General features: G+C 42.1%; 1 long non-coding RNA gene across 3 annotated transcripts in view; it reads left to right on the forward strand.

Moving 5' to 3' along the window:
* LOC308059481 overlaps nucleotides 1-20,091 on the forward strand; it is a 199,387-nt gene that overhangs the window by 37,849 nt on the left and 141,447 nt on the right. For 2 of the 3 annotated variants that reach the window (XR_013926265.1, XR_013926266.1), the window contains exons 2-3: nucleotides 1,974-2,087; nucleotides 13,965-14,060. This is a non-coding gene — a long non-coding RNA (uncharacterized lncRNA). The remainder of the gene's footprint in view (nucleotides 1-1,973; nucleotides 2,088-13,964; nucleotides 14,061-20,091) is intronic. The other variant, XR_013926267.1, reaches the window with a different exon arrangement.

The following is a 20,091-nucleotide window of genomic DNA, read 5'->3' on the forward strand; positions in this document are numbered from 1 at the left end:
GGTTGTTTTTTAACTCTAAGAGAACCACAGGCAGGGGAGTCAGTGTGGTGCTGGGCAGTGTCCTGACTCACAGCTGCACCCAACATGAGGACATGGCTTAGTGAAGCTGAAATTTTGCACAGACTTACTGTCAAAACCTGTATTCTGTTCAGTTTTACAATGACTTTACATTTAGCCCACATTTGGAAAAAAATCCAGATTTGAGTTCAAACTGAAAACTGGATGTGCAGGTTGCAACACCCCATTAACCTGCAGGGACACTAGGTTTGAACAGAGATGTCTAACCTCTTATGGGTGACCTTGCAATAGGCAATATCCCCTCAATGGCAAAATTTGCCCACGTGGACACATTTGGGCCGTCTTCCAGACCTGCTCTGGAGCAGTCCAAAATTTGGTATGTGGTGGCATCACAAGCTAGCCTCAAAATCAGGGCATGCTATAAATGTAGGCTTGTATCTCTTGACTATGGGATACATTAAGTGCCAGGTGCAGAATCTGAAGCCCTGCTAAAATTTTCCTGGTTAGTCTAACTATCCCACATTACAGTTTTGGTTGAGCCCTTCAAATTGACCTGAGCCAAAGAAGTGCTTTCCTCTAAAGTGTAAGAAAAAAATTATATTGCAAGTACAAAATGAAAATGAGGTTACTATTTAAAGGTGTCTGCACGACTGAAGAATTGTTTTGGTTTTAAAACTGAAATTCAGGAGACTGTAAATCCAATAATATGGCATACTGTTGTCTTCAGGCATTTTTTGAGACAAATCACAATGATTATTTAGAAATGCTGTTCATTGACCATGACAATTGTTTCAGATTTTTTCTGAGTATAACCTCACAACAAATCTTAGTGTGTGTATTTTTAGTGTTTATGGCTGGCTGCTGGATGACAGAATAGACAATATTATTATGGATTATAGGATCAATAATCCATATGCTAAGAAGGATTTATGTGAGAGACCATAATAGCTTAAGATTCAATAAATAACGTGTAACAGAGGACAGAAATAACAGACATTCTCTCAATAAAACAACATTTTTCTATACCAGAAAGGAAAATAATACATGTAATATTAAAACCAAAATGCATTATTTTAAAAAGGAAAATAGAATGTATACTGTTGCTTTGTAAGAGGCTTAAGTACATATTTGCATAAATTGAAATATGTTTTGAGGCCTGAAAGATCAGAACAAAAGGAGCTTTTCTTGTCTCTGCCCATTTTATCAGCTTCCACGATAAAAAAGAATTTTTTCTTTTTTCCTGTTTAAAGCTCAAATCACAGTCCCCATGGGAATTCATGAGGCAGCAGAGGAGGTGAAAATAACCTCTACATTTTAATACTACGAAAGCCAAAACATCACAAAGTTATACTGGAACTGATATTTCATTCAGGGTTTTTTTTTTTTGCCCCATATTCCTTTTTATGTGCAGTAGTGAATTTCCTCTTTTGCAGAGGGAGCATCAGTCTAAACAGTGAACATCCTGGCTTTCATGGTTTATAATAAGAAGTAAATGTGATCAAAATTTTTTTCTTTTCTTTGTTTTATTTTCTTTTTTTTTTTTTTCCTTGGAGATATATCAGTAGCTTTCATTTCCTTAATTACACCCATCATTCTGGAAAGGTTATAGTCTAATTCTGGTTACTATTCTGGGAGCAGAACGAATAATTCTGAGGTTTTTTCACCTGCTTTCACAATCTGGTGAGGCTTCCTTCTTTCTTTTACAGAAAATATCCTCCAGAGGTTTGATCAGCATGTGACAAGTCAGTCAACAGGAAATTAGTTACAGTTTGACTTTTAATTACTTGTGATAAAACAAATGCCTGAAAAATAGTAATTCAAGGACGAACATCCCCCTCACTGAGAAAACTGGGGTCATGTAACACTGTATGTCACATACTTCTTTAGAAACAAACCAACAAAACCAGGTTAAACTTCCCTGTTCTTTTGTTTGCTTCCCTGTTCTGTGTGTATAGGAAACGCCGAGTACAGTTCAAAACAAAACCACGGCAGATGACACTTTACAGATGACCTCCTGGTATCTCAGGGACCACCAGTGACCCACGGGCTGAGAAACTGCTGTCCACATGGTATATTTCAGTACTGTCCTTGGGATGCAAAGCGCTGCAGGCTGCAAGGTGCTAAACCTTTTGGCCTTAATCCAGCAACACATTTAAGCATGTGCTTACCATTAAACACCTGAGTTGCCCTGCGGGTTTCAGCTGGATTACCTGTGTCAGAGTGCTCTGCTGGATAACAGCCAGAGTGCTCAGCACTGCGCTCTGGTTTCAAGGGGGAAGAGTATGGAGAAAGTTCATCTGGTTGTTAGTGACTAACAAATGACAAAGATGCTACAGCTCTTCTTAATTGCTGGCCTGATTTATTGCCTCCTGCAGTCAATGGAAGCATCCCTTTGGCCTTAATGTGATTACACAAGGCTCCACGTGATTAGCTGGCTAAACTTGTGAGTCTTCTGGGTTTTCTGGTGAAATGGCATTGCTAGCTGATGTAAACCTGGATCGGTCCACCATTTCACTAGTTTACCCCATCCCCTACTTTCCAGCGGATAAAGGATGGTACCAACAGATGCTTTCTAGGCTTAACAAAGGCATCATTATAGTAAAACCCACTTGTCAATGTAATTTATTTTCTTGGTTTGATTCCCTCAGTTCCTCTGAAACAATGTGTCCAGCTTTGAACCGCAGCGTGTTTGTAAATAGTCTTTTGGAGTGCTGTTAAGAGTAGTTTATAGTTCAGTAGGATGCTTCTTGCATCTGGTTCTTCTTCTCAGGATATGGCCAATAATGTGATTCACTCCCCGTTCATTATGTAATTGTTTCAGCTGGCTGGTAATTAGGGTTGGAAACCCTGGTGAGTCTTCCTGCTCAGACAGCTCTGAGTCAGCTGACAATTTTGGTGATGGGAATATCTTCAGGAGTTCTTCTGGTGTGGATGTATGTTACCTTCCACTCATCTTTTGCCTGGAGGGTTGAATTATCACTGTTCTTCTTTCACACCAAAGGGTAAGAGGTCAGTCACCTCTCTGTGGTTTCAAAGCAAAGGTGGGGATTTCTCCCCAGATGCTCATATCCGCAGTGTATGCCTGCAGACCCCCAGAAGACACTCGCTGGTCCTCAGCTGCTGCTGCTGGCTCCCAGGTGGGTTGGCAGCCCATCTGGCAGCCTTCATCACTCCATAAAAATAAGTTTTGTTCCCTTGGCCTCTCCCCTGTGAAATACGTACACCTGGTGTTTGCTATGGGCAGCAGTGCAAGTGCTGTGAGGAGCAATGTCCTCATCAAAGAGCCTGCTGGCAGCTGATCCAAGGAAGCCCCTCTGCTTGTGAAATCCTATACTGTGGGAAGGAGCTTCGTGGCCTTTCGCAGCCTCCCCTGGAGGGGTCCTTACCCCTGGAGGGAGATGGTCAGGAGGCTGCAGTGTCACCTCGCTCAGGAAATCCCTGCAATCGCCTACTTCTGGGAGTGAAGATGGCTCTACTTCATCGCGTGCCAGGATGCTGGGTTTCTTCCTCTGCAGCCGGCCCTGCTCCTGCCTGCCGGTGCCTAAAGATGTGCAGCCTTTCTAGCCCAGCTTCTTCCTGCCCTGTGTCCCTGTGCCCATGGCTGTGCCTATGGGGAGGCTCCACCAGTGGAGCACCCACGGCAGCTCCTCCAGGTTGTGCTGGGATGGACTCCCAGGTACATTTCTTTTGGTGTTGGGCATTTTTCCCATACAAGACATCCCAGAAACATGGGACAAAGTTTGACACTTAAGCACATGACTGTAATTCCAAACACGAAAAGGGAGCTCACAAATACAAATACAAACACAAAGGAGCTGTGCACATACTCTTTTTTTTCCCAAAGTAATCACCGGATTTCACACTTACTTGACCTCTTACTGTAGCTTCTCTCTTTCCTTTTAGCAACATGAAAAAGAAAGATCTCAAGCCTGTCCCCTGAACTGTGTTCAACTCAACGGAATACTTGTTTTGTTACAATTAATTTTAAGAAGGTCAGGATTTTAGCTCATGCTGAAATTCCTGGTAAAAAAAATAATTTCTTTCAAGAAAGTTGACATAGGTGGTTCTGGTACTTCACTGTTCTCCTCATGTTTGTGTGTTTTGTTGTTGGTTTGGGTTTTTTTGATAACAACACTATTTTCTCTATTCAGGTGAAATTGCTTATAGCAATTTTAGTCCCTGAAAGGTATTTCTGGCAGGGGCAAGGTTTCTCAAACATCTTTACCTGCTCTGTTCACTTCAGAATACAATGCCCATAATTTGTAATACAAATGCAAAAGAACGGCCAGACCAGGTCAGAACAATAGTGCAGGTGACCCCGTGCTCCATCTCTGGTACAGTGAAGTCTGTACGTTGGAGCCGTATGAGCAGTTCCCTAATGTTCCCAGAAACACTTAGAAAAGGCAGTAGGGAATGCAGGTCATTCTCGGGTGATCCTTCCCCTCTCCTGGTGCAGCATCTGGCTGCCTATGCCTCCGGGACTTGCTGAGCTGAGGCAGGCTGTGAGGTTTAATAGCCATACCTGGTGCAGCCCTCACATAACCCTTCTCGGATCCAGTTGGGATTTGGCCTTGGCAGCATCCTGTAACAATAAGTTTCACAATTTAATTTCCACTGTGTGAAAGCGGACTTCCTCTATTTGTTTTAAGCTTGCTGCCTGCTAATTTCAAAGGGCGCCCTTAGTTCTGTGCCGAGGCAGGAGGGGCAAGCTATTCCCCACCCGTCTTCTCCAGATCTTTTATGATTTATACACCTCTGTCATCCCTCCCTTGACTCATTTCCAGCATCAGAAATCCCAGCCTGTTCAGTCTTTTCTAGTACCGTTGCCTTCCCATACATCTAACAGCACATCTTGAGCTCTACACCTTTTCTAGCTCTCCCGTGCTCAGCCATGTCCTGCTGTAAGGGAAGGAAAAATCCAGTTTTGCTTTTTGCAATTTCCTTCCACCCTGTCCCCATCTGGCAGGCAGTAATCCACAGGTCACCCACCTAAGAGGTTTCCCAAAGACAGTGCAGGGCTGTCGGATGAACCAAAGTGTCTCCCAGGGGAACTGAGCCCTGGTCTGCAAGAGCCTCTCTAAGCAAAACCCGTGGGAGGTTTTGTCCCTTCCTATCCCAATAGTTTCTCAGCAGGAGAATCTCAGTCCCCAAAGCTTCCTCCCACCAGAAAGTATCCCAGCCAAGGAGGAGAACATGTAAGGGCTGCTGGGAGCTGCTCAGTGTTCATGGTAGACCCCTGGTAACTCAGCTTTGGCGCAGCACCTGGTCTGGGAATTATTTTTATTAAAAACAAAGAATTAGTGTATGACCTCAAGCAATTTCCCTCATGAGCTGGGTTCTGGCCAGACAGACTATCGCCTACAAAAATCCCATCTGTCAGCCACAGGGTTACACAGCCATCTCAGACGTGGAGGAATTTGAAGCTGAGGCACCAAATGCAGCAGCCTCAAATACCAGGCCTAGAGACATTTTAACTCATTTAATAATACCAGGCCTCCTTGCTCTCTCGCTTGCAATGGGTTTGCTCCACAGATTTCAGTCGAGCCAAACTTCCCTGGGGCTGGCAGAGGAGGTGAGGGATGGAGCAGGCACTTTGTGCACGGTGGGCCAGCAGCCAGCTATTGAGGGGAGCTGAGGACCTGGTCAAAAGACGGCAGTGACATTTACCATGGTGGAAAAACTGGCGGCTGGCAGTCCCACTTCCTTTGCTGAAGGGACAGGATGGCCGGGCAGGCAGCTTTTGTGGGGGAGACATGGCAGGAGGAGAACAAATCACTTGTTTCTCCTTGACTTTCCATTTTCCTTATCTGAAAAATGACCTTCTGCATTTTCCCAGAAGGGGTACTGCTTTCTTTGAGATGTTATTGCCAAATATCTATCTTAAATGTCACATACAAACAGAATAAAATGGGTATAAACAGATCACTAGATGTGAAAGGGTGCTGAGGAACAGAAGCTGATAGTGAAATGACCCTTCTGGGGTGTCGTGAAAATGCTGGTGTTGAGTGGAGCCATCTTCTTCTGCTGAGATATCTGAATGAGCATCTGTTGTTACTGACTAAATAACAGTATAGATTGAATTAATCCTTGTGACAGGCAAGCTTTCTGCCAGAAACAATAGCATCAGCTGGGAGAGTTAATTCCTGGGTTTGTGTTATTAGTCACCCCAACCAACGCACATTCAAGGCAAGCAGCGTGACAGAACGCTGTGCGATATCTAATTCCTCCACCACTCCATTCTTCTTGCTGTCCCCTGCTTTAATTAGGTGCCATTAATCAGTCACTGGTTAATGAGGAACCCATATCAAAATGTTTGGTGGTATAATACAGCCGGAGCAAGATCCATTCTTGCCACTTGAGCCTTGCATGCCAGCCCATACGGAGCTGCATTGCAATTGCAGCTGTTGGTTAGGCAGCTGTGAGCCCATCCAAGCCCCATTCCCTAAAATAAGTGGCATTTCTTTTGCTCCCTCTTTGGCTTCCGCCACAACAATGACTGACTGTGAGCAGAGGACTGAAGTCTCATTCTGCGATTTGCTGTACAAATGGGAATATGCATGGCTGAAACTTTCAGAGATATTTTTAAGCCCAAAGTCAAGATATAAGCCAGCTGGGATTTTCTAAGGCTTTTAGATACCAAATTTCCTGGAAGTTGGAGGGTGTGGAAGATGGAAGACAGAGAGCTGCTAAGATATTTCCACAGGTTTTTTCCACAGAAGTTAGGCAGTTAAGCTGCTTTGCAGATTGGTTTCAGTTGTGTGTTTTTTAAAATATCAGTGGGTATCTATTTTTATAATTTAAAATTGTCTCCATGTTTCTTACCTGAAAGTAAGGTTAATCTTCCAATTTTGCACTGAAATATGCTTGGGCAGATCATTGACTGTGGTTGGTTTTGCAAGTCAGAAATGTTTTAATCAGAATATGTTAATCACTGGGTGCTCAGGAAAGCACAAAGATCTCCATGCACATTGCTCAGTGAAGGACCGCAGCCTCAGCAGTAGACTGGAGATGACCACGGGGGGAGAGAGGAACATGTGAATATAGAAAGCTTATTGTTGTAAAATTATATTTATTTAAAATAGCACATAAAGTATCCCCTTCTTCCAACTATTTGTTACTTGACTTTTCCAAGTGCATCTCTCTTATCAATGAAATTTTGACTAATTCAAAAAATACAGTGACAACGAAAGTTCGTTAAAGAAAGCGGGATGCTCTGACATGTGACCAGGCTATTCCTGGCTGCTGTTTACTCAATGTTTGCAGCAATCACTACGGCACAAGGACTTGAGAGACAGAATATCTTCTTTGTTCCAGTTATGTACTTTCTGGTTTATGTGTTTGCTGTACAGTATCAACCCTAACTTAGGATATAGCCTTTTGTCACTTGAAATTATTTCATAGCCTTTTGTAAAACAAACTGAAAAACTGATAGAAATTCTCAGAAGATCATCAAAATTTTTGTACTTGATTCCCTCACTTCTGGTCTCCTCCATCTCCTCATCCATATACAATTGACAGCAACTGCATTATGGAAGAAGATATGAGTGTTGGCTTTGAAAATAAAACAGGGGTTTGTATCACAATCACTTATTATAGTTATTGTCCTTTGTTTTCTGCAAATTGTCTTTGTGAAAATGGTCTTTGACTTGCAATCATTTTCCAGGCTTTCTAGCTACATTGTACACTCCCCAGAAGACAAAGTGGCAATGGTCCTGAGGAGGGGAAAATGAAAAAGTCATTGAGTAGCTGAGGAATCTTAGGTAGTATTTTTAATTTTTGAGCTCTCTTTAGTTAGTATTTCTGCAACAGTTTCCGCAAACCATCTCTGACACTCTGGATATTGCTTTGAATAGTAACCCACCATATTTTTGGATGCCTAGCATCCCTGGAATCCCACATCTCATGCACAATGAGACCAATTTATTCCAGACATATGGGACTCACTGTGTAAGAGACATTGAGCCTGTCTGCATTCACCATGTCCAGTGCATCTGGACCATGTTGCGATTGTTGCACATACCTGAGAGGGCATATTTTGCTCATTGCATTTTGGTGGCATCGGAGTCACTACTGAGGTGATGCAGAACTCATCTGTGCACAATCGGAAAACTTGGGGTAGCCTGAACTAATGTACCTGGGCTGATTTGCTCACATAGATGGTAGGACTCTCAGGTATGTTGGACTTCTATCACTGTCTAAACATGTTTTGACATTCATTTTCATTTCCTTTCCCTCTTGTCTCGTATGCTTCGCTTCCTGAGACAATTCTTTCAATTTGATAATCCTGCCCTTCGAGCCAGTTAATCAGTAGACTCCTAGAAAACCATAGAGCATGGTCTCTGCTCACTAGAAAGTAAAACAGTTTGTAATTTCCCAATTCCAAATCGGGTGTCCAAGAAAGACCGGGAGATTTTTTCCTAGCGAAGATTACTTTCCAGTCAAGCATGTCTCTGATTGTCATTTTGGTAAAACGCTGTTCTCTTCTAAGCAGGGTAACAGCCTTACTAGTTTGACATCGAAATGTTCTTTAAGCCAGCCATGATGGCAGCATAAGCAGTTTGATTCTTTACTCTAATGGATCACTTAGACTGGAGCCCAATTACAAATTGTCCAGCCAGAGAGCTCAAGGTCTGGAGAAGACCTCAAAGCTGGTGTATGTAATGGCATCTGCCTAACAATCCAGTTTTGTCCTAATGACAGCCAAAGAAAGAAAAAAATCGTTTAAGTATTTGTTTGAGTTTGTAAAGGTAATTTTGACAGCTAGGCTTGTATATTTTACAGGCAGATTAAATATGGTAACATTCAAATTTGCCTTCATAAATATTCACAGATGCTGGATTTGAATTTTACCCATGTGGACATTTACTCTGTAAGAGTTAGTATTTTCACCCAGCCGGTGCAGAGAAATTGTATTACTATACTTCTGTGGTTAATTACAAGTAAATGGTTACATAAACATTAACCAAGTACATCTGAAAAAACAAATTTTTGGAGCATGCAAATTTTCTGTAAACACTGTGTTGAAAGAAAACAAGTTAAATGTGTTTTAAGGTTTTCTTTTCATTCATAATTATTCCCAAAGCAATATTTTAAATGTCCTTAAAGAGGGCTCTAACATGGATGCTTGTTCTATTCTGATGTTCTGAACCTTAGGGGCTGAGATAGATGCAGAAGTGGAGATTAAGGATAACTTTATTAATTGATCACATTTGCCACTTTAGGCATTTGTAAAGCTGTTTAAAAAGCATTTCCTTATATATACGAGCTAGACTATACTAGCTATGCTCTATACTAGTTAAACTTCAGTGTGAAACAATATGAGCATTGCAGTAAAAAGGCACTTCCTTATATGAATAATTTGGTTTCTGAATACTCTTGAGCAAAGACTACTGAAATGTATCTGAATGCTTTGACAGTTGGTGCTTATCTGATGCTCAAAACCTATTTATGACATTCATTTCTATAAGTAGCACGGAGCTTCTAGGATGCCAGTGAAATGCATTTTTGTGTGACACGGGTAATCTTTCATCTCTCTGTGGACTATAAAATTCCCACATAATGCTGTAGTAAAAACATCTGCATCTCACTGCAAAGAAAATTATCAGGTTTTAGAACCTATGCATTTAGAGTTGCTGCCTCTTTCTTTTTAAGATTAAATACTTTAATATGGCCACAAATAAAAAGTAGTGCATATTTGGTTCAATGTTATGGTTTTTCTTAATTCAGCTCTGTGTTAATTTCTCTCTTTTTATTTTTCTGTTTCTGAAAAGAGAAAACAAGGATCTGAAAATCCACCAGGGTTTTGTGCTGCTGCGGTTCTGGTGGTTTAGATCTGCCTTCACTAATGAAAAAAAATAATCCCCTTCTACATGGCCCACTTTAAAAACCATCCCTTATTTTAAGCTTTTCAAGATGCTTATGTTACTTTCAGATCAAATTCCTACAACGTAAGTAAAAATTTGTTGAAGAAATTTGAAGCAGAACAAAACAAACAACAAGCATTTATTACTGAGAGAGTACATTTTTCTAAAGAATACCACCTTTATTTTAATTTCCCTCAAAAAAGACAACGTGCAATGCTTCCATAGCAATGACCCTAGTGAAGGTGGCTTACTCGTTTTTATAACCCTCAAAACTGAGTTATCATTGGCTCCTGCATTGCAGAAACAGCCAGACAGCCTCTGAATATGGTGAATATGCTAAAAATTACATGTACAGTATCCCTTACTGATGCTTATGGTCAACATAAGCACTCCATGGTGAGCTACTTCAGTGCACACACGTGGTACTTCTTTCAGCCTGAGTATCCACCATCTCCAGTCATTGCAGCACTTGATGTCTCTTTGTTAGACTTTTCTTCTAAGAATATTTAACTACTAGAGTGAATATTTGGGGTGATGGGGTGTGGGGATTTGACAAATCTAGGGCCTTTGATTCACCTGAACCAGTCATCTACCTGCATGCATTTTAATTTATCTCACAATTGATGCTGGGGTTATAGTAAAATAAATACTCGGTCTCAGATTCACCAGTGTGAATGGCTTCTTTTAGTCTGCTGTTCACATCTCTGGTTGCCTTCATTATAAAATCATATCCAAGCAGGTCAGCCCTGGAAGATAAATCATGTCAGCACAAAGCTGGTTTGTGAGCTCTGATTTATTGGCTTTGTTAGGCCTGCAGGGCTTGTGAATCTCCACACATTGTAGTTTGCACTTTGAGACCAGCCTTCTCTGAAGGCTTGGATTTTTTTCCCTAATTAAAGCACAAGTAAGTTGTTACAAAAACATTTGTGACAACATGAGATGAGTAATAAAAGATGAGAGGTCTGTCTCCCAGGAACAGTGCTACGATTAAGCTGCAATGTCATTATATGAATTGATTTGAGCTCAGGTAGCAAAAGTTTCCGTTTGAGGTCAGATGGGATGCACCTCTTGGGCTGTTGGGATACCTTTACTGCTGGGGTTTTGTAAATTTATTGCACTTCTGGTTTCAAAGCCATGGGAATTCATTGCAGTGAATTCACACAGCATTCTTCCCTGTCATGGTGATTTTGCATTTTCTCCAGGTGCCAATATCACAACCTGTTTTATTGATGAAGCAAAGACAGTCTAAAGAAGCATTGTGTTTTTGCATGTGTTAGGATGTTCGTATTAGTTCTTTCACCTCACGTACTATGAGGAGCTATAATCCAAAAGCTGGAAGTGTCTGTGTATGGACATAAAACCTACTCCCCAAGTTCTACTAAAAGTCCCCCATAACAGTGTAGTGGCCACCTTTCAAGATAACAATAAACATTCTCGAAAACTTGTGATGCTTTCCTTTTAAAACCAAAGATCTTGCCAAACTTTGACTCTAACCCTGTCTGCTAACCCTACCCTTCTCTCACCTCCACGCTGCTAGTCCATAAGAGCAATTCCATCTCACCTGCCAAAGCAGCATCACACTGTCTCCCCACCCTGCTCTGCTCCTGCCTCCCTACAAGCACACCACATATACACCTCCAGGGGCCCTGCACCGCGCAGCTGCCAGACTTCCAGTGCTGCTCCTCGCACTGCACATCTACAGGGTGCAAATGCAAAACACTGGGGGACAGGCCCTGCCGAGGCACTGCTCAAGCATTGCCAAATCTTAGGTATTTGCAGCACTGCTGTTTCTTTCTTGATTCACGGTCCCATGCAGCTGATGCAGCTGACTGACATGACCCTACTCTCCAGAGTCCAGTCCAATGAGACCTGAAGTGGCAGAGGAGTGAACTGCTACAACCAGGAGCAAGCCACCACTTAGCTACCTGCAAGTGCCAGCACATAGACAGGCCTATTAGAAGATGCAAACTTGGATACTGAAGCCCTTGACCTGCCATGTAGCATATACTCCTTCTCTGCCAGGTGACCTGATTTGATCCCTCTCCCAGAGGTCTGTCAGACAAAAAAGTTGGGAGAGGTAGACTGTGTCTGTGAGCTGGGCTTTGCATGTTTAGGAGCAGCAGTTTGGAGACTCTCTACTGCAGAGGGTAACTCACTTTGACCAGAGGGACCACAAGGGACTCCGCTTTCACAATGACATTTCATTGTGGCAGGGAACCAACAGATCACTCTCCTAGTGGAGCCCCAGATGTGAGTCTGCGCCCTCAAAGTCGAAGGGAGGTATGCCACTGAGTCCCCTGGCTGCACTGAATGGGATGATTGAAGCCAGACCGTAGTGGACACAAAGCGTTTTGAGAGCAGGAGTAACAAAATGTCATACGAGTGAGGAAAGAGTTAGTTCACTATATTCCAATAGATACAACAAACATCAATACAAATACAAAAATGTACTGGGTATAATAGTGCAGCACTGTGAATTGTGAAGCTGTGTTTATTCCTTTGAATTCAAACAGGAAGGAAAGGATTTTTGCGGCTCTGGCACTGGGCCAGCCGGTTTGGTTTTCCTTAGCTCCGTGCTTTTGGAAACGGGAATAGACTTCCGCCGGCAGTGCTCCTGCTGCTGCCCCTGCCTGCCCACCGGCCGGCTCCAGCTGCTGCCCTGCTCCCTGCCCCAGCAGCGCGCTCGGGGCTTTCTTCACTCATCCTTTGCTGCCACACAGGGCAATTTTCAGATGCATCTCTCTGTGGCTGCTTGCACTGTAATGTATGCCTTCACAAGCCATGAACATGTCAAATTGCCTGTGGAGTACAGCAAAAGCAGTCTTTTCTGGGTTCCCTGGGTAAACAGAGCATGCATTTTTTCCAAATAAATAGTTTAAAAACTTTGGACCCCGGGTGGGCAATCATTCAAGGTCATTCACTGGGCTGAAAAATCTCTTATTGTTTTAATTCCTCACTAGAAACTGAGTTTATTCTTGCATTTTTAAAAATGTCTAGGCCTTGTAGTAGCCCTTTACAGAAGGGTACATTTTGATTTCTGATAATTTCTGGAAAGTGACATTCCCATTAATCTTCACTAGTACCATTCAAGGACTTAGAAACTGCTTTTAGATGCAAGCATAGCTCTGCAAATCCCCTAAGATGGAGCCATGGGTAATGGGAATACAGAGGTCGAGTCATGAATTGTGAACTCCACATCCTGTCAGATGGTATTAAAGAGGGAAGAGAAAGGAAAATGATTTTTTTTTTCATTCCTCTGAAAAAACAAAAACACCGCGGGAGTGGGGAGACTATGCTGTTCCCTGCAAGAAGGAAGAGATTTCCCAATATGGCCAGATGACCACGTTAAACTGGCAACTGTGTTGTGACAGGGTGTGCTGAGAAATCCAAGCCTGGATCACTTGGGACTCACCTGAGTTAATACCTGAATGCAAAAACCCTGTCATTTAGCAAGAAAAAATAGTAACAGTGTTGTGAGAGAAAGCAGGCTATGCCTGACTTCTGGCTACTGTGTTGTTCACACAAGAGTTTTGAGTCCCTGAAAGCAGATCATCTGGTAGCAAAAATGTTGTTGCTCTCTCTGGGTAGCACTCCCTGTTACTCACATGAGTAGATGTGCTTAAGGTGGGGCACAATCCTCCAGATTGTCTTGAAAAAGGCTGGTGTGGACAAAGATATCATCAGGCCTCTCAAGATAAATGATACCACTTTGAGGGAGGGGAAAGGAAGGTCAATTTTTTGTCTGAGCAATACTCCTGACAGAGTTTACTGTTTCCTGATGAGATCAGGTGAGTAATGGCATTGTGCAATGTCACCAAATGGTGTAAAATTTCAGTGTGGTGACATCTTGGAGGGTGATGGGGCTCTGCTGGGACATAGGGATGAAAGGCAGCTGTGAGGGGTGACCACCAGGAAGAGCAGGCAATTGCGTACACTGCCATCTCAGGCAGGTCGATAAAGATGGGAAAACAAAGCAAGAGCAACAGCCAAAGTGTGATACAACTAGCAATGGCCCTGCTTCAGAAGTATGGCTGGCCCAGCTCATAACAGCAAGGATACTGATCCACATTTCTTTGTCCCCAGGCACCAGCCGCCATGCATGCCCTGGGCATGCCTCCCACCCCAGCCCCAGCAGCTTTGGTGATGGGAGGCAGCAAGAGCTGCTCTAAGGAACAGCACGTAAGTGGTTTTTGTTTGGTTTTCTGCTTTTCCCTGTGAGAAGGCCTACGTTACTCTTACCCGCTCTCACCCGGAGCAGCTTGAAGCCTGCAATGGGGGAAACCACAAGGGGTGCCCACGAAGGAGGGAAGGATGGCCTGCACGTGGGAACCCCTTAAAGAAAAAATCCCACTGAAATACTCCACAGAAGCATCCCTCTGCTACATACACAGGTGTGCCCCTGTAATTCCTTATTTCAAACCATCATGAATGATACCATCAAGCTCTTTTTTGAGCTTTTTTGTCTTTATGCCTCACAAGGAAGGGCAATTCTATCTCAGTTTTATGGAGAGTGAACCTGTGGCAGAGAGAAGAGCATCCAAGAGGCACAAGGTCACCATCAAGGCAATGGTGCAGCCAAGAACAGGTTCAAACATATTTCACTTATTTCAGTGTATGTATCATGTAAATATCAGCTAATCCTGCTGTGTGTGCTGTACAGACTGAAAAAGAAGTTCAATGTACAGGTCACTATGCAAGCCAACTTTGTTGTCTCCGGTGTGGTCATGGGCTCTAACTGTTTTTTCTGTGGAAATAAAGAACGAAAATAGGTGGATTTAAATTTTTGAGCATTTTGGGTCTCGGGTATAATGCCTAGGATTTTTGAGTCCTTTATTAGAATTTTTTCTCTTCAGCAAAGTGTAAAAGGGTTAATTTTGGCTTTCTGCAAAACCAGTGAAGTCTTCAGCTTTGTCCAGCTAAACAATTAACACTTCAAAGTTTCTACTGGTCAGAGCTAACTGATAACAACCTGAATATGCTGGTGCTTGAGTAGTTTATTATTCAAATTACATATTTCAAAGGAATTCAGATTGGGACATCATGTCTTTGAAGCTATGGAAAAACCCCAGCTTAGGGATACCACTTCAAAGAGATTTTTACAACAACTTTTAGATGCAGTAATGTTGGTGGTGGCCAGAGAATTGATTTGCAAATTGGCTAGACTGAATGAGTGGGGACTGGCTTAGCTGAAACAACACGTTCAGGTGTTCTGTGAACAGCACTGTAAGACAGCCTTGGAAAGGTGCTTTTAACTGAAAGGATGAGGAAGAATATCACTGAATTTTCAGGCTGTGTATTTGCTTTGGTTATTTTGAAGCTGGTCTGAGACCAGCTGAGAAAGAGAGATGCATCAGGAAAACATAAAGATGAAAACCCAAGGAAAAGCAAGATTGGTTATTTGTATCTGAATGTCACCAGAACTCACAGTTAGATGTAGCTTTCCTCTTGAACACCCTCGGTTACACTCAGCCTGATCACTCCAAAGCAGGACTGCCAAACCTAAGCATTCAGAATTCATAAATCTGACATCCAAAGTATGAGATATGAATTTTAAGATCTCAAGATTTATAAATATTACTGCATTGGGTTTTAGTCTTTATTTAGAAACTTGAACTTTTAAGGTATACATTTTAAAACTTTCCTCTTATAGGCTAGCATTTTTTTCAATTGTATTATAGAAACAGCAATCACAGATTGGGGTCCCTTTTTGATGGGTGCTGTAATTAACACAAAGTAAAATCAAGGTTTCCTTTCCAAAGGCTCTTAAAGCCACAAATCATAAAAAGCATTGCATGGCCTGAGTGATTTTGACAACTGAGTCTCTTTTTCATAATTTCTTAGACATTTCATCTCCTATATCCCACTGAAAGCTGCTTAGTCTTGCAAAGCTAAGTGGAAAACAGTCTAAATAACCTTAAAAATCTGAGCCTTGCCATCTGAAGTCAGCTGACACCAAAAGAAAAAAAAAAACCAAAGCTGAATAAGGCAAGGGTGGTAAATAACTTATGAAGAATAAAACCAAGAAGCTATCTCTAAGGAGACCTCAACAACTTCTTTCACTATCTACCTACACCGTTCAAGTGAACCTATAGGGACAATTTAAGAGAGAAAGGACAAACCATTAAATGTAACTTGCATCCCAGGACCTATCCCTTCACTCCATAAGTCCTTTGACTCTATTTGTTCAGTTCAGTTGTTCCATTTTTAGGGTGACAAAAAAAAAATCTTTTAAGGACATATTTTCCAGCAATGTTATTCCTACTCTTTCCTGCTGGAAAACCAAAATGAACATACTTCCCTCATAAGTCTAGTGTAGGCTTGTATTTAAATATTTTATGACAAATAATTTAATATGTGAGACTGATCCTTAGCCTACTGACTTGAATTTTGTCAATTCATTTGATCATTTTATGTAAGATAGACTGCATTATTACAGTTGCAGGCTTTGTCAGTTATTTGTCCAACCCCAGACATGGCAGGGCTGAACTGCTGTAGGTGAGGTATAATTCCCATGAGTCAGGCCCTATTGAATGAAAGCCCCATGGGAATGCTTTACCCACACAAGGGATTTGGCTGTAATGTTATAAAATGCAAACTTACTGTCCTCATCAGGTCGTGAGGATGCAGATCAAAGAAGGAAATGGATGTTTTTTCTGGCTTGATGGTGTGGCATGCTTCAGTCAAAGATGAAAGGAGACTAACGTAAAGTGGAGGTTGCAGCAGGCTCCCTCTTACAACCGCTGTTGAAATTATACTGACATGTGGCTTCATCAGCGAGAATGAAAATCCAAGTGTAGAGAAAAATGAAAGGTCAGCTGGTAACCTCCCTAGCACTAATTGAACCCTCTGGGCAATCACTAACAGAGGCACTACCAGCATAATGCTTTCTGGGTATGCTACTTGCAACAAAATAAATCATTTGATGGATGCAGCTCATTTCCTACCCACTATGCAGAGCTGCCCGTGATGAGGATCTTAGCTCAACCGTATATCAGAAGAGGTGGACTGCCTCCTGAGGAAGGTGAACAAGTATAAACTGAACAGGTGACTTCTAAAAGCATGAACCGCTGCAAAAGGCCATATCAATCAACTCTTCTTTGACTGAGTGGAGTGTTTCATGGTTTAGGTTGTTGGGTTTTTTTGCTTAATTTTAAATAGAACAATAGAAAATAATAGAAAATAAGCCTTTCTTAGAATGGGGTCTAAGCCACTTCTCATGGATTAGTTCAAATAGAAAGCCAGCACAAGTACAACATGTCACCTCCATAGGCTTTTAGGCCGTTTCCACATGGCTATAAAGTAGCATAAATGTGGTCTGGGGAAATGTTGGGTTTTATGAGAGGATTCAGCTTGCAGTGATGCACCTCTGAACACAGCTGCACATGCAACAACTGCTATGGCATACTAGGATCAGTTTGAATGATGGCCCCAGGACTTGGTACTTGGCCTAAAAATTGTCTCTGGTAGGCAGCAGCCCTTGGCCTGGTCCAGTCTGACCACCAGTTCCAGCTGCTTCAGAGGCAGGAGAGCCCAGAGGGGCCGTAGCTATCTATTCTGCCTGCTGCCATCATTGCAAGGCCAGCCAGGCTAACAGGAGGCTCTACAAAACATTGAGATCTGCCAGTGGACAAATGCACTTCCAGGAATGTTCTAAAGCCCAGGGACATAATAATTTTTTACTGGAAATACCAGGGCTTATGTGGTACTGGCTTGAAGTGTGCTGCTACAGGCAAGCAATGTATTTGTTGACTTTTATTGAACTTGAGGCTGTGCAGGAAACAAAATCCAACCACCCATCGGTTTTAAGTTGCCTAACCTGTATAGATTAATGCATTTTTCATAGGTGAATGAAGTATACCAGTATAACCAGATAACACTATCCTCAGTATGGAGGTTGCACCAGATAAAACCCCTTAGTTAAATTAAAGCAGCACACACTTTTGTCTACTGTCAAAGACCAAGAAGTTCTTTCAACAGGTCATAGCAAATGGTTAGATTTCTGAATTCTTTTAAACAAGGAAATTTCAATCAGTGGTTATTTCTCATAAACTGTTCACTGTGACTGATCGTTCTAACACTTGCTGTTTGTTATTCATGGTAGGGGAGTGTCAGCCTCTCTACTCTAGGGACTTATTTTCCCAAAGTGTTCATCTACATTGGCTTCCCTGGAAGTTAAAGCCAATATAACAGCAGGGGAAATCTGTTCTCAGATTGTATAACTAGAATTTCTATAAATAGGAGTGACTGATGTAGAGCTATGAAAATAATTGATTTTTCAGTGTGGCAACTGAACCAAAAAATTGAGGGGAAAAATAATTTAGTCCATATCAGCTCAATTTGTTTGGCTTTTTTTTTTTTTTTTTTTTTTTTTTTGTCTGTGGTCTGTGCGAAATATTTTTTCCACTTCAGACAAAGTCATTCATTTCCTAATCAGGTTGTTTCTGATGAAAAGCTGGTTGTTGGAGCAGACAGGCTAGATTTAATCATCATCTACAGAGCAGATGAGGAGATGCATACGTACCTCCTACAAAAGAATATGCCAGGTAGGGCACTCCACTGTGAGACCAGGCTGCAGAGCCCTCCTCTGCGTGCAGGGACCCACCTCTGCAGTGGCAGGTTCCTCATACAACCCTTGCTGAAGAAGCAAGCAATGGACCCTCCAGAGAAGATACACAGGAGTGTAGCGTCTGCACTGACTCATCTCTAAACCTCATTGTTGAAAGAGACATGGAAGGGATTAAATCAGCTGCCTTGCCTGCTGGGGAGCATTTTCTCCAGGGTGGCACACAAGTCCTTTTTCAGGGACCAGCCCTGGTGTTAAACCTGGGCTTTCCAGGAACATGCCTTGGCATTTGATTTCATCACAAATTATTCCCTAAATTTGATGAGAGCAACTGAGAAAGACAAAATGGCATTTTTCACAAAGTGGCCACCATCTCCATAAAAGATTACTTCCTAGATAATTCTTATACATGAATGTATTTAGGACAGACTTTTGCTAGGACAGATACTTTTCCATGGACATTAATGTGAATGACCTTGTATACATTTCTGTAGATAAATCAATGAGAAGGGACAGAGATAGCATCAGACTACTGCTTGTAAAAATTTCTCACAGGTTCTGAGTGTTTGGGGTTTTTTTCTCCTAATAAAATTGAGAACTGTCTTTGTTACCTCTGTTTAATTACATTAAGAACTGAGGCTGCCATGAGATATGTAGCACAGCCAATTTAAGAGCTAATTGTTACTGAAGGGGGAGAAGTCTCACTTCCCCTCCTTCACATCCCCACCTTCTTTGTCCACACAACCTAGCCATCTCTCAGGCAGATGTATCTGACTGAGATACATGAGCTGACAGGTGAGCTTATGTGAACTGATTTAACTTATTCACCTGCAGAAAAATGGTCATCTTTTCTGCTGGGATGATTTTGAGTTGGGTTAAAGAGTGAAAGCTCCTGGAGTGGCCTGGACAAGCAATTCTCCCCATCTACGGGTTGGCAGGAGAATGGCTGGGGCTCCTCCATGCTGGTGCTGCTGTGTCAGGACTCCTGTTTGCTTTCCAGACTCAATCACCCGTTGCGTTTTTCTATGTTGTGTTAGTGCTTATCTTCTTGGTAACTGATTCTGGCTCTTAAACCATTGCTAAAGTTGGTGAGGTTCTTTTCCAGGCACTTCTGTGGGGCTGGATAAGCCTCCAAAAGGGCAGTTTTCCATATTACGCTGCCTGTGAGTCATGTTGTGCTTAATGGGGAGTCATGCTCATTTTGAAAACACAGGAGATAATTCACTGCTAGATAGGTCTTCAAAATGAATGTGAGTAATCTTGTGATACTCTATATTATATATGATTATAGACATGGCTGTACTTGTTCAGGGAAGGAATTTGTCCTGAAAGAGACAGATGCATAGGAAAACTCTTTCTATTTTGCTGCCCTACATTTTGTTTAATAATAAGGGATGAATAGAGTTTATTTAATAGAGGGAATGGAAGCAGCTGTGTTGCAATTAGAAGGCATAATTAGTATTTGCCCAGCAGTTTGAACATACGACTGTAACTGGGTACAGGGATGGCTCAAATGATCAAAAATGACTGGTTGTGTGGTTGGTCCTTCAGAAATCTGGTTCCTCCTGTGCAGCTAATGTTAAGCTAGTACAGTACACTGAAAATATAATCCCTTGCAAATCACTTTCTGGATCTGAAAGTAATCAA

Source organism: Falco punctatus (assembly GCF_963210335.1).
Source record: "Falco punctatus genome assembly, chromosome: 2".
In the NCBI taxonomy this organism is placed as follows: domain Eukaryota; kingdom Metazoa; phylum Chordata; class Aves; order Falconiformes; family Falconidae; genus Falco; species Falco punctatus.